At 39.1% G+C, this 11702-nt stretch overlaps 1 protein-coding gene across 19 annotated transcripts in view; it reads left to right on the plus strand.

Moving 5' to 3' along the window:
* The window catches only part of TNRC6B (trinucleotide repeat containing adaptor 6B), a 249989-nt gene that overhangs the window by 101482 nt on the left and 136805 nt on the right, over window positions 1-11702 (plus strand). The gene's annotated exons all lie outside the window — the stretch shown is intronic.

An 11702-nucleotide genomic window follows, 5' to 3' on the forward strand; every position in this document is an offset into this window, starting at 1 on the left:
AAGAAGAAGAAGAAGAAGAAGAAGAAGAAGAAGAAGAAGAAGAAGAAAAGAAAAAATATTTCCAAGTCACTTATTTTATACATAATTATCTTCACAATACAAACCTTGGTATTTGGCCATTAGGAAAGAGGGGTGTTGTTGTGTTGTTTTGTTTTTTAACATTTTCCGTATTCTACCATGAGTTTTTCACCAGTGTGTTTTCTTTAAACCACTGAAATATGTACATGTTGAAATAAATGTACTAAGAAGTACCAAATTGAACTCTGTAAACTTAGTCATTACACAGCAGTAAGCTGGACATCAGAAGAATAGTTGGGTTTCTATATAATCTTTTTAATTATTTTGAAGAGAAAGGAAATGAGTTTTATTTTCAAGTTAATTAGTATTTTGAAAATGCCACAAAGTAGTTCAATAGATGATAGTTATGCTCATGGAATTTTTGCTGCTGGGAATTTTAGCATAACCGTAAACATTTTGTACTAGGTCTTTGGGAAACTGTCACTTGCTAATAAATTTTGTAATTTGCATTGGAGTTACTTAAAAAATTAATTCTCAGGGCGCCTGGGTGGCTCAGTCAGTTACGCGTCTGACTCTTGGTTTTGGCTTGGGTCATGATCTCATGGTTCGTGGGTTCAAGCCCCACATTGGGCTCTGCGCTGGTAGTGCGTATCCTGCTTGGGATTCTCTGTCTCTCCCTCTCTCTGCCCTTCCCTTGTTTGCACGCACTCTCTCTCGCTCTCTCAAAATAAATAAACGTAAAAAAACATTAATTCTCTCAAAAAATTGCCTCCCCCCCCCCCCAGTCTCAGAATCATACATAATAAATTCTGAATTGTATTTTATGAGGTTTCTCTTTGGTGTCTGGGCCGTGGATTAATTACAATAGGAGTAACTTCAGGAATTATGTGTTTCATAGTTGAAAATGACTTCAAACTCTGAGGGCTGCTGCTACTTACAGGTTCATGTGATGACTTTAACCAACAGTGCATAGGGTAGATCATGCAGCTCTTAGAAAACTGCGGTTAAGTTAATAATAGTCTTAATTCTGTAGCTTATATTTTGCTTATGGACAAATAACTGACTTTATGAAAAAACATTACTCAAAAGGCAGGATGTATTTGTCCAGTTCCTTGAAATTGGTGTTTTAAGGCCTCGCTTTGGAGATGTTATTGTCATGAAGTTGTAAAATGTTTTCAAATTTTTAAATAGTGTGATGTAAATACAGGTGAAGAAATAACACATTCAGCTGCAAGAATCTCCAGGGGTGTCATGAAGAGAAGCTGGTGTTTATTTCTCCCCCAAATGTTCTGATCACTAGGCGGTGTGGATACAAGTTCTGCCCTGAGCGCTCTGCCTGGGTTCCCTTCCTGCCAGCCATGTCTGTGGGCTGAAGTTTGGGCTGAAGTAGAGGTGAATAGAATGGCAGAGAGGAGGCACAACATGATGATGGCAGGCAGTGAAATGTCAGGTTAAGGCTTTTTGCTAAATCTTCAGCTCTGCAAGGATAGAGACCTTTGTCATCTTGGTCACTGCCAGTAGCACATACAAAATGTCAATTTTGTATATATATACATATATATATAATATATGTAATATATATATTATTATATATAAATATAATATATATAATATAAATATATATTACATATATTATTATATATAAGTATAATATATATAATATAAATATAATATATATAATATAAATATAAATGTATATAATATATATTATATATATAAATATATAAATATGTTGAATGAATGAAAATGTCTGAGTGTTAAGAAACCCTCCCTGGTCTGCACACTCACTTTGAAAATCTGAGGTGGAGCTATTAAAAATCCTAACCCCAGAATATTTTTCATAAGCAGAAGAAAAGTGAATTGCTAGTATATCATGTTTGACTTTATATTCAGTGCTTTTTTTTTTTTTTTTCAAGTTTGTGGTTTTTTTTTTTTTTTTTTGGAAAGAGGGAGGGGGGGAGAGAGAGAGAGAGAGAAAGAAGGCATGTGCAAGTAGGAGAGAGAGAGAGAGAGAGAGAGAGAGAGAGAGAGAGAGAATCCCAAGCAGGCTCAGCACTGTCAGTGAGGGGCCCGGCTGAGGGCTCAAATTCATGAACCATGAGATCACAACCAGAGCTGAAATCAGAGTCAGACGCTTAACTGACTGAGCCATGCAGGTGCCCCTGTATTCAATGCTTTCTTGAGGGTATTCCAACAGACCTGATTTTATCACTATTCCTTACGTGTCTCTATCTATGAGACAGTTGTTGGTTATTGTTTATTTGGCAGAAGATGCCTTTTTCCTTGTTTCTGAGGTCCTCCATAAGATGCCTTTAGCCTACCTATGCATATTGTTTCTATCGTTTAAAGGTCCTTGGGCACCTGGCTGGCTCAGTCAGTAGAGCATGTGACTCTTGATCTCGGGGTCATGAGTTTAAGCCCCACGTTGGTCACAGAGCTTACTTTAAAAAAACAAACTAGGGGCCCCTGGGTGGCTTAGTCAGTTTTGTGTCCAGTTCCTTGGCTTGGCTCAGATCATGATCTCACAGTAAGTGAGTTTGTGCCCTACATGGGGTTCTGTGTTGACAGTGCAGAGCCTGCTAGGGATTCATTCATTCTCTCTGTCTCTCTCCACCCCCGCAAAATAAATAAATGGAAAGTTTTTAATAATCAATCAATTAGTCAATGAGAGGGTCTTTTTACCCCTGTCCAGTGGCCCCCTGTAAGGCTTCCATGCACAGCTCATTTCCTTCTCCATTAGATGCTTCTGTTGAGGCAGAGACCCTTCTTTCTGACCAGGAGCGAATCTAGGTTTTTGGGAATGCTCTTTAAGGAAAAGAGAATTAATTCAAATATGAGTTGTACAAAAGTGAACATTTATTTACAACGAGGAAAGAAAACCACACACACAAAAAATGGCGACTTTTAAGAAGTGGACAAATAGAAAATTCAGAAAAATAGCACTAGCATTTGTATTCACTACTTAACACATCACTGTGAAACTTTTTTCTCTACATGTTTTGGCTGCATCGTCTTTTTTGCCCCTTTATGTTACAATGGTTCTGTGATATTTTCTAGAAAGAGACTAGAAAGATAATTCATTGTTTGTTATAGCATGGTTGACCACAGTAGGGTTTTTCATAATGACGAATCAACAAAGTTCCTTTCATCCTCACAACTTGTTATTAGTAACATTATATACATTTTTGAGATTGTTATCAACTTTGGGGAAATCTCTATCAAGTATCCTTTATATTGTAAGGCTTCACTTTTTCTTGTACATTGGCTACCCTGTAATACTCTGAATTGACACATTTACATCATGATATGATCTGGCCCTGCACACTTCTGTCATGATACAGAGTAAGTTGGCCCAGTGTCATCTTTGTATGCTAGGATGGTTAACAGTAATTCGACCATACACAGAAGTGCTAAGAACCACGTGAATATATTCCACTAAACCCAAAATGGATTTGTCTCTAGTATAACTTTCCCTTTATGGATCCCCCAAATGCCTGCAGCCATGAGGGGAAAGCTGAGATGGAAAGAGACTGTGGTTTTAACAGTATGGGTTAAGAGTAATGAATGTATCTTGTCTTTGCACACTTTATAAAAAGTGTCATTAGAACAAAGTTGGACTAGTCACACTTCCTAATTTCAAAATATATTACAAAGCTACAGCAACCAAAACAATGCCATACTGGCATAAAGACAGGCAAATAGACAAATGGAATAGAATAGAAAGCCCAGAAATAAACACTCACATATAAGGTCAAATGATCTTTGACAAGGGTACCCAGACCACCCAATGGGGAACAAAGGAGAGTCTTTTCAACAAATGGTGTTGGGAACACTGGCTACCACTTGCAGAAGAATGAAGATGGCCCTTTGTCTCACACACCATATATAAAAATTAAATGAAAATGGATTAAAGACCTAAGCTTAAGACCTAAAACTATAAAACTGTTTGAAGAAAATACAGGAGAAAAGCTTTGTGACATTGGACTTGGCAGTGATTTCTTGGATGTGACACCGAAAGTCAGGCAAGGCAGACAGATGAGACTACATCAAATTTTTTAAATTTCGTGCATCAAAAGACCCAATCCATAGAGTGAAAAGGCACCCTACAGAATGGGAGAAAATGTCTGCAAATCATATATCTGATAAGGGGTTACTATCCAGAATATGTAGAGAACTACAACTCAACAACAACAAAAAATTGTATAACCTGATTAAAAAATGGGCAAAGGGTTTGAATAGACATTTCTCCAAGAATATATAAATGGCCTATAAGCATATGAAAAGACACTCAACATCACTAATCATCAGAGAAGTGCAAATCAAAACCACAGTGAGATACCACTAGGATGACTACTATCAAAAAAACCCCAAAATCAAAACCCAGATTTGCGTTTGCCAAAAAACCCAGAAAATAACAAGTGTTGGCAAAGAAATTGAAACCTTTGTGCACTGTTGGTGGGATTATAAAATAAGGTGACTACTGTGGAAGACAATACAGAGATTCCTTAAAAAATAAAAACTAGAGCTACCATATGAGCCAGGAATCCCCCTTCTGGGTATGTATCCAAAAGAACTGAGATGTTTGCATATGCATATTCATAGAGAAATAGCCAAGAGGTGAAAGCACCCCAAGTGTTCACTGGCGGCTGAATGGATAAACAAAAGATGGCATATACATACACTGGAATATTAGTCAGCCATGAAAAAGAAGGAGATCCTATCATATATCAACATGGATGGACCTGGAGAATGTTATGTTAAGTGAAACAAGCCAGTCACAAAAAGACAAATACAGGATGATTCCACTTAAAGGAGGTATCTAAAGTAGTCAAATTTATATAAATAGAAAATAAAATGGTGGTTACTGGGGGCTGGGGGGAGAGGAAAAAGAGGGGTTGTTTAATGGGTATAGAATGTCAGATTTGCAAGATGAAATAGCTCTAAGTGTCTGGAGATCCGTTTCACAACCATGTGAGTATACTTACCAGTACTGAACTGTACAACTGGTTAAGATGGTAAATGTTATGTTATGTGTATTTTACCACAATAAAAAGGAGGAGGAGGAGGAGAAACACATTGCAGCAGAAAAAAAGCAGAGAGAGATCATTTGGGAACAGTGCTCAAATGGAGCTTTGGGTGAGCCCCATGACAGTGAGGGGTCCTGCAGCTTAAGCTTCCTTAGCTTCATACTGACGCATCTGTTTTGACCATTCTGGTCCTGCCCTTCCTTTGAAGTACAGCTCCACTGATCTGTAGTGTCCATATTTCCTAACTCCTATATCTCCTAGGCTGGAACTGTACAGTTAACAATTTATCTCACACTTTCTTGTTGACTATGCTGTGTACGTGTTTTATCTTCCAATTATAGGTTTTTAAGTGTTACGTTCTTTCGTACCCTGCAAATACTTAGGTTTTAGTATTCATCCGTTTATTCCTTTGCTTATATGTTTGGTCCTTCATCCAACAAACATTCATTGAATTCCTCCTATGTACTAGATCCAGAAGTAAAAGCCACATTCTGATGCAGCGTTGGCTATTTTCACCTTCTGATTTTGTTGGGGTTAAGAATCCTGAAAAGCTTGGGGCACCTGGGTGGCTGGCTCAGTTGGTTAAGCATCCGACTTCGGCTCAGGTCACGATCTCTCAATTCGTGGGCTTGAGTCCTGTGTTGGGCTCTGTGCTGACAGCTCAGATCCTGGAGCCTGCTTCAGATTCTGTGTCTCCCTCTCTCTCTGCTTCTCCCCAACTCGCACTCTGTCTCTCTCTCTCAAAAATAAATAAACAATAATAAAAAAAAAAAAAGAATCCTGAAAAGCTTGGCTTTTCCGTTTATATCATTTCTTGTTAGCCTTTGTTGTTGCCATCATTTGACAGTACTGGAAGTTGATAAAACTTAGAAAAGTCTTTGCCTTTCTTGTGTTCTCTACATAGCAAATTCCTACTCATTCTTTAGACTGTGTTCAAAATCTCGTATCCCCTGTGAAATCTTTCCTGACTCTCCCAGAAGTTAGTTCTTTGTAATCCTATGGCATAACTATGTTATATCTCTGTTCTTTAATTATGGCACTTACCATGCTATATTTTAATTATGGATTTACCTGCCTCTGTCCTTCAGGGTGTTAGCAACCATTCTTTTTATCCCTCAGGGCCTGGCTGTAGCACAGTATGTAATACATAGTGGATGCTTTAAAAAAGGAGAGGGGAGGGGCGCCTGGGTGGCTCAGTTGTTTGAGCGTCCAACTTCAGTTCGGGTCATCATCTCGCTGTTCCCTAGTTTGAGCCCCACATGGGACTCTGTGCTGACAGCTTGGGGCCTGGAGCCTGTTTCGGATTCTGTGTGTGTCTCTCTCTCCCTCTCCCTCCCTCCCTCTCTCTCTCTCTCTCTCTCTCTCTGTCTCTCTGCCCCTCCCCCACTCTGTCCTTCTTTCTCAAGGGTAAATATTAAAAAAAAAAAAAAAAGAAAAAAAGGTTCTTGACTGCATGAATGAATGATGGGTTCAGAATTTGGAGTCTTATTCTTGAAAGAGTTGATTGTCCTTACTGGATTTCATGGTCACAAATTTCATTCTTAACAACAACCATTTATCTTATGACAATTACTTGTACCTTTTAAATATAGTGTATACTTTTCTCCACCTCTCCTACCTCAGCTGGTCCCTTCTTGGTCCTCTATACTATATTCTCTATATACAAGACGGGATGAGTTTTCTAAACATAAATCTGATTCTGTCTCTCCTAAAGTGATGGTGGAACCTTGAAATGCATACTTAGGGAGGTTTTGGAGACTTTGCCCCTCTTTGTAGGAAACCTATTAAAAGGCACCCACATTCCATATTAAACATGTGGTTTTATTTATTTTTGCTATCACATGTTTACAGAATATTGATAATTTTGTTTCTGAAATTCTTTGGCTACAAATAACTGACTTAATTTATAATTACCTAAGATTTTTTAATAGCTAACATTTTTAGAAATTTTTGCAAAGTGAGAATTATTTCCAAATGTAATGAAAATGTTATAAATCCTAAATTTAACAGTGAATGAAAATCCTGTGTTTTTATGTTTTTGAGGACATTTAAGCATTTATTGATTTTTATGATTATAGTTTTCTTTTTGTGTCTTTGACTTATAAATATATTTTTTCAGGTCTTAACCATTTGCCTAGGCCCCTGAGAAGCTGGTAGGTGGAGAATGAGTCATGGATAAAATTGTGCAGTTCAGCCTCCTGTTTTAAGATTCTTCTGTGGCTTTGGAGTGCCTGGGTTGCTCAATGGTTAAGCACCCAACTTTGGCTCAGGTCATGATCTCACGGTCTGTGAGTTCAAGCCCCAAGTCTGGCTCTTTGCTGACAGCTCAGAGCCTGGAGCCTGCTTCAGATTCTGTGTGTCCCTCTCTCTCTGCACCTCCCTTGCTGTCTCTCTCTCTCAAAAATAAATAAGCATTAAAATTCTTCCGTGGCTTTCCACTATTCCTCTTTTTTTTTTTTTAATATTTATTTTTTTAACATTTTATTTATTTTTGAGACAGAGAGAGACAGAGCATGAACGGGGGAGGGGCAGAGAGAGAGGGAGACACAGAATCGGAAGCAGTCTCCAGGCTCCGAGCTATCAGCCCAGAGCCTGTTGCGGGGCTCGAACTCACGGACCGCGAGATCGTGACCCGAGCTGAAGTCGGAGGCTTAACCGACTGAGCCACCCAGGCGCCCCATCTTTTTTTTTTTTTTTTTTTTTTTTTAATGCTTTTTTATTTTTGAGAGCACATGAGTGGGGTAGGGGCAAGAGAGAGAGAGACAGAAGATCTGAAGTGGGCTCTGTGCTGACAGCAAGGAGCCCGATGTGGGGCTGGAACTCATGAACTGTGAGGTTCAACCTGAGCCAAAGTCGGACGCTCAACTGACTGAGCCACCCAGATACCCCAACTTTCCACAATTCTTAAAATACTGTGGCCCGAAAGACTCAGTATGATCTAGCCCTTCCTACCTCCCCAAGTTTATCTTACACCTCTCTCCCCTGCTCACCTTTCCTAGCCTCCTGGTCATCCCTCTTGTTCTTTTAAAAACTCAAGGGGTGGGGCACCTGAGTGGTTCAGTCAGTTGAGTGTCCCACTCTTGGTTTCTGTCCCATTCTTGGTTTCAGCTCAGGTTATAATATCACAGTTTCATGGATTTGAGCCCCGAGTCTGGCTCTGTGCTGCCAGCGGAAAGCCTGCTTGGGATTCTCTCTCTCTGTCTCTCTGTCTCTCTCTCGCTCTTGCTCTCTCTCTGCCCCTCTCCTCCCCACACTGCCTCTGTCTCTCTCAAAATAAATAAATAAACTTAATTTTTTTTTTTTTTTTAAACTCAAAGGATTGCTTTTCAACTGAGCTTAAATGTGCTGCCTGAGATAAGCCTTCCCTAATCACCTTATCTAAAGTGAGCCTCCTTCAGGCATTCTGTATCCCATCAAACTCTGGATTTCCTTATCAGTGATATCCTTCTCCCATAAGGATGTTGGCTCCACATACACAAGAACCTTTCTAGTTTGCCTTACTGACTCAACTAGCACATAGAAAGCATTCAGCACGTACTTGTTGAACACATGAAGTTATTTATGTTAATAGATTTTATAATTTAACCATCCTTGCATTGTTGGTATAAATTTTACACGATCATAATGAACTATTCTCTTAAAACTGCTCAATTCTATTTGTTGATACTTTACTTAGGATTTTTATATTTGTCTCCACAAGTGAAGATTGGTCTGTAGTTTTATTTTTCATATCATCTCAGTCCAGATGGATATCAAGAATAGGTTAGCCATATAGAAGAAATGAGGAAGCTTTCTCTTTTGTCTCCATAAATTTGGAAATAGTAGGAATGACGTAGAAATTATCTGATAGAAGTTTGGTAGAATTTGCCCAGAAAACTGTGTCTGATGTAGATTTACTGGCTACTTCTTTGAATATTTTACAGATTTCTGCTGTGGGTTTTTATTGTTGTTTTCATAACTGTGTTTGAGTTGATTTTAGTAATTTCTGTTTTTCTTGACTGTCATGCATTTTATTTTATCTTCAAGTTTATTGATGTCAAGTTATGTGTAATTCTCTCACAATTTAAAAACTATTCCCCAAATCTGTAATTATAATATCTTCTTTCTGAACCCTAATGTTAATTTATGACCTCTCTCTTTTTCCTAAATTTGATCAGATTTTCTAAAGGATTACCTACCTATATATTTTAAAACAAAAAAGGTGTTTGTTTTCTTGATTCAGTCTACCCTTTTTTGACGATTGCTTTATGTTTATGCTTTTGCCATTGTTAATTTATTTTTGGTTTGTTACTTGTTTTCTAGATTGTTGAGTTAAAAGTTCAGTTCATTATTTTTTAAGCTTCTTTCCTAAGAAAAATACTTTAGTACCGGGGTGCCTGGGTGGCTCAGTTGGTTAAGCATCTGACTCTTGATTTTGGCTCAAGTCATGATCTCAGTTTGTGAGTTCAAGCCCTGCGTTGGGGCTCTGCTGTGACAGTGTGGACCCTGCTTGGGATTCTCTCTCTCTGCCCCTCCCCCATGTGCGTGTGTGCTTTCTCTCTCAATACAAATAAATTAATTAATTAAATTTTTTTTTTTTTTTTTTTTTAGTACATAGTTACCAAAGGTGCCAACTTTGAAAGAACACCCATTTGAGTATATAAGTTCTGGTATATTTGTTTAAAAAAAGTAATCTTTTTTATTACTTTGTATACTCATCTTGTAATAATATAATTTAAAAACACTGTTTTATGGTTAGTATAAAAAAAGTACAATAAATATATCACAGAGTCCAAAATGTCTGGAAATACAATGAAAATAACATTTTTTAAATGTTTATTTATTTTTGAGAGCACACAGACGCGTGTGCAAGTAGGGGAGAGACAGAGAGAGAGAGGGACAAAGGATCCAGAGTGGGCCCCAGGCGGACAGCAGAAAGCCCAACTTATGGCTTGAACCCGGGAACCACCAGATCAAGACCTGGGCTAAATTCGGATGCCTGACCGACTGAGCTACTACCCACGTGCCCCTGAAAATAACGTATTTATTTCAGTTGTTGCTTCAGTGAGCAAGTGGACTAATTGCTTTAAGGTTAGAGGTATCTCACAAAACAAAGCTGTCTGGAGGTTGAAGAAAACCTATCGATCGTATTATTTGAAAATAGAACTAATATTTGTTTCTAAATGTGTTTGTATTTTCTGGCTTTTTATGTAGCTTGCTTAACACTCACAAGGTAACATATATATATATAATATTTTGTATTGGGGATTGGAGACTTAACAAAATTATAAAGACATTAAACAAGGGAGCATCACAAATGAAAACAAGGCAGCTATACGTTCTCCATGCATTTTAACATGTTGAGCGTGCTCCACGTAAGTAAGCTTTCCGTAACTCAGCTGGAAGGCATTGGAAGGATAAAAATAGACTAAATATTCAAAATTTCCATCCAAGGAGTTTCCTGCTTTTGCCTACATCTCAATTGTCTGTCTGGGTCCTGGCTCTTGCTCTACTTGGGGCTGCGCTAAGACAGTGGAAGCATTTACACCATAAATACTCAAGCTGCCACATCGTTGAGGCGTTGGCCTCCGCCTGCCCTAAAACAGCCCCTTTCCTGTTCTTCCATCGGAGTGGAAAAATCAAGGGAGGGAGGGAGGCTGTACAGGATGATAAACATGTGAGATTTAGGAAGGGTTCATAGGTTCCTTTTCGAGGAATGCCAGGCTTACAGAATCCATGGGTTCTCTGCTGGATGGCACATCAGATTACCCTTGGTCAGCCGCGTTCATTTGGGAGACTCACACTGTGGAATCCCACCTTTATTGGTTTACAGAGATAGATGGAGTCTGACAGGGTTTTGCCTGCTTTCTATCATTTATTTCCTAAGCCGTCCAACTCCTTAGAATAAATAGATGGAGGTGAGTTTCTGGAAACCATGTGACTTCCGTTCTTTATAGTTGGATGGCAGATTTCCTGCTGCCCAGCACTTCTGAATGGAAGTCCAAGTAATTCCTTCATTCGTTTATTCACCTACTATGTGGGGCCTCACACAGCAATGGAGGAAGATGTGGTATTTGCCCTTATACACACTGGGGGAGATCAACCATAAGCAAATTCTCACGCAAATAATAAATCGCGGTTATGAGCAATGCTGTGAAGAAGGAATAAAGGACGTTACTGGAGTGTTGAACAGGAAAACCTGGTCTCGCCTGGAAGGGTCAAGAAAGCCTTCCTGGAGTCATGGATTACTTTTGAGATGGCAAGGATAAGATGAACAGAACTGCTAAAAGAAAGAAGCCAAGTGCAGAGTTTTAGAGTTGAAAGGAACCGAAGATACCATCTAGTGATGTCCAGTCTTTACAGTCCCCGAATGAGAAAAGGCTCCGGAGGTAAAGGGATTTGCCTAACGAAACCTGCGCAGCCTGTTAGCCCCAGAGCTAGACACACAAACCCTGCGTGGATTTCTTCGGTGGGTGGGTGTAACAAGATGTATATAGCAAGGAGAAGGGACTTGGGGATTGGGGAAAGCAGGTAGGTGTTTAATTTCGTGCTTACTGCTGTCAGCTGCAGAGCCGTTTCCTCAGGTGGGAGAGGGGATTAAAGAAGGCTGGAATCTGCCAGATCCTGGAGGAAGTCAGCTTGGTAGCCGCAGCATAGTTTTTATTGGGGGGGGGGGGG

Source organism: Panthera uncia, chromosome B4, assembly GCF_023721935.1.
Source record: "Panthera uncia isolate 11264 chromosome B4, Puncia_PCG_1.0, whole genome shotgun sequence".
NCBI lineage: Eukaryota > Metazoa > Chordata > Mammalia > Carnivora > Felidae > Panthera > Panthera uncia.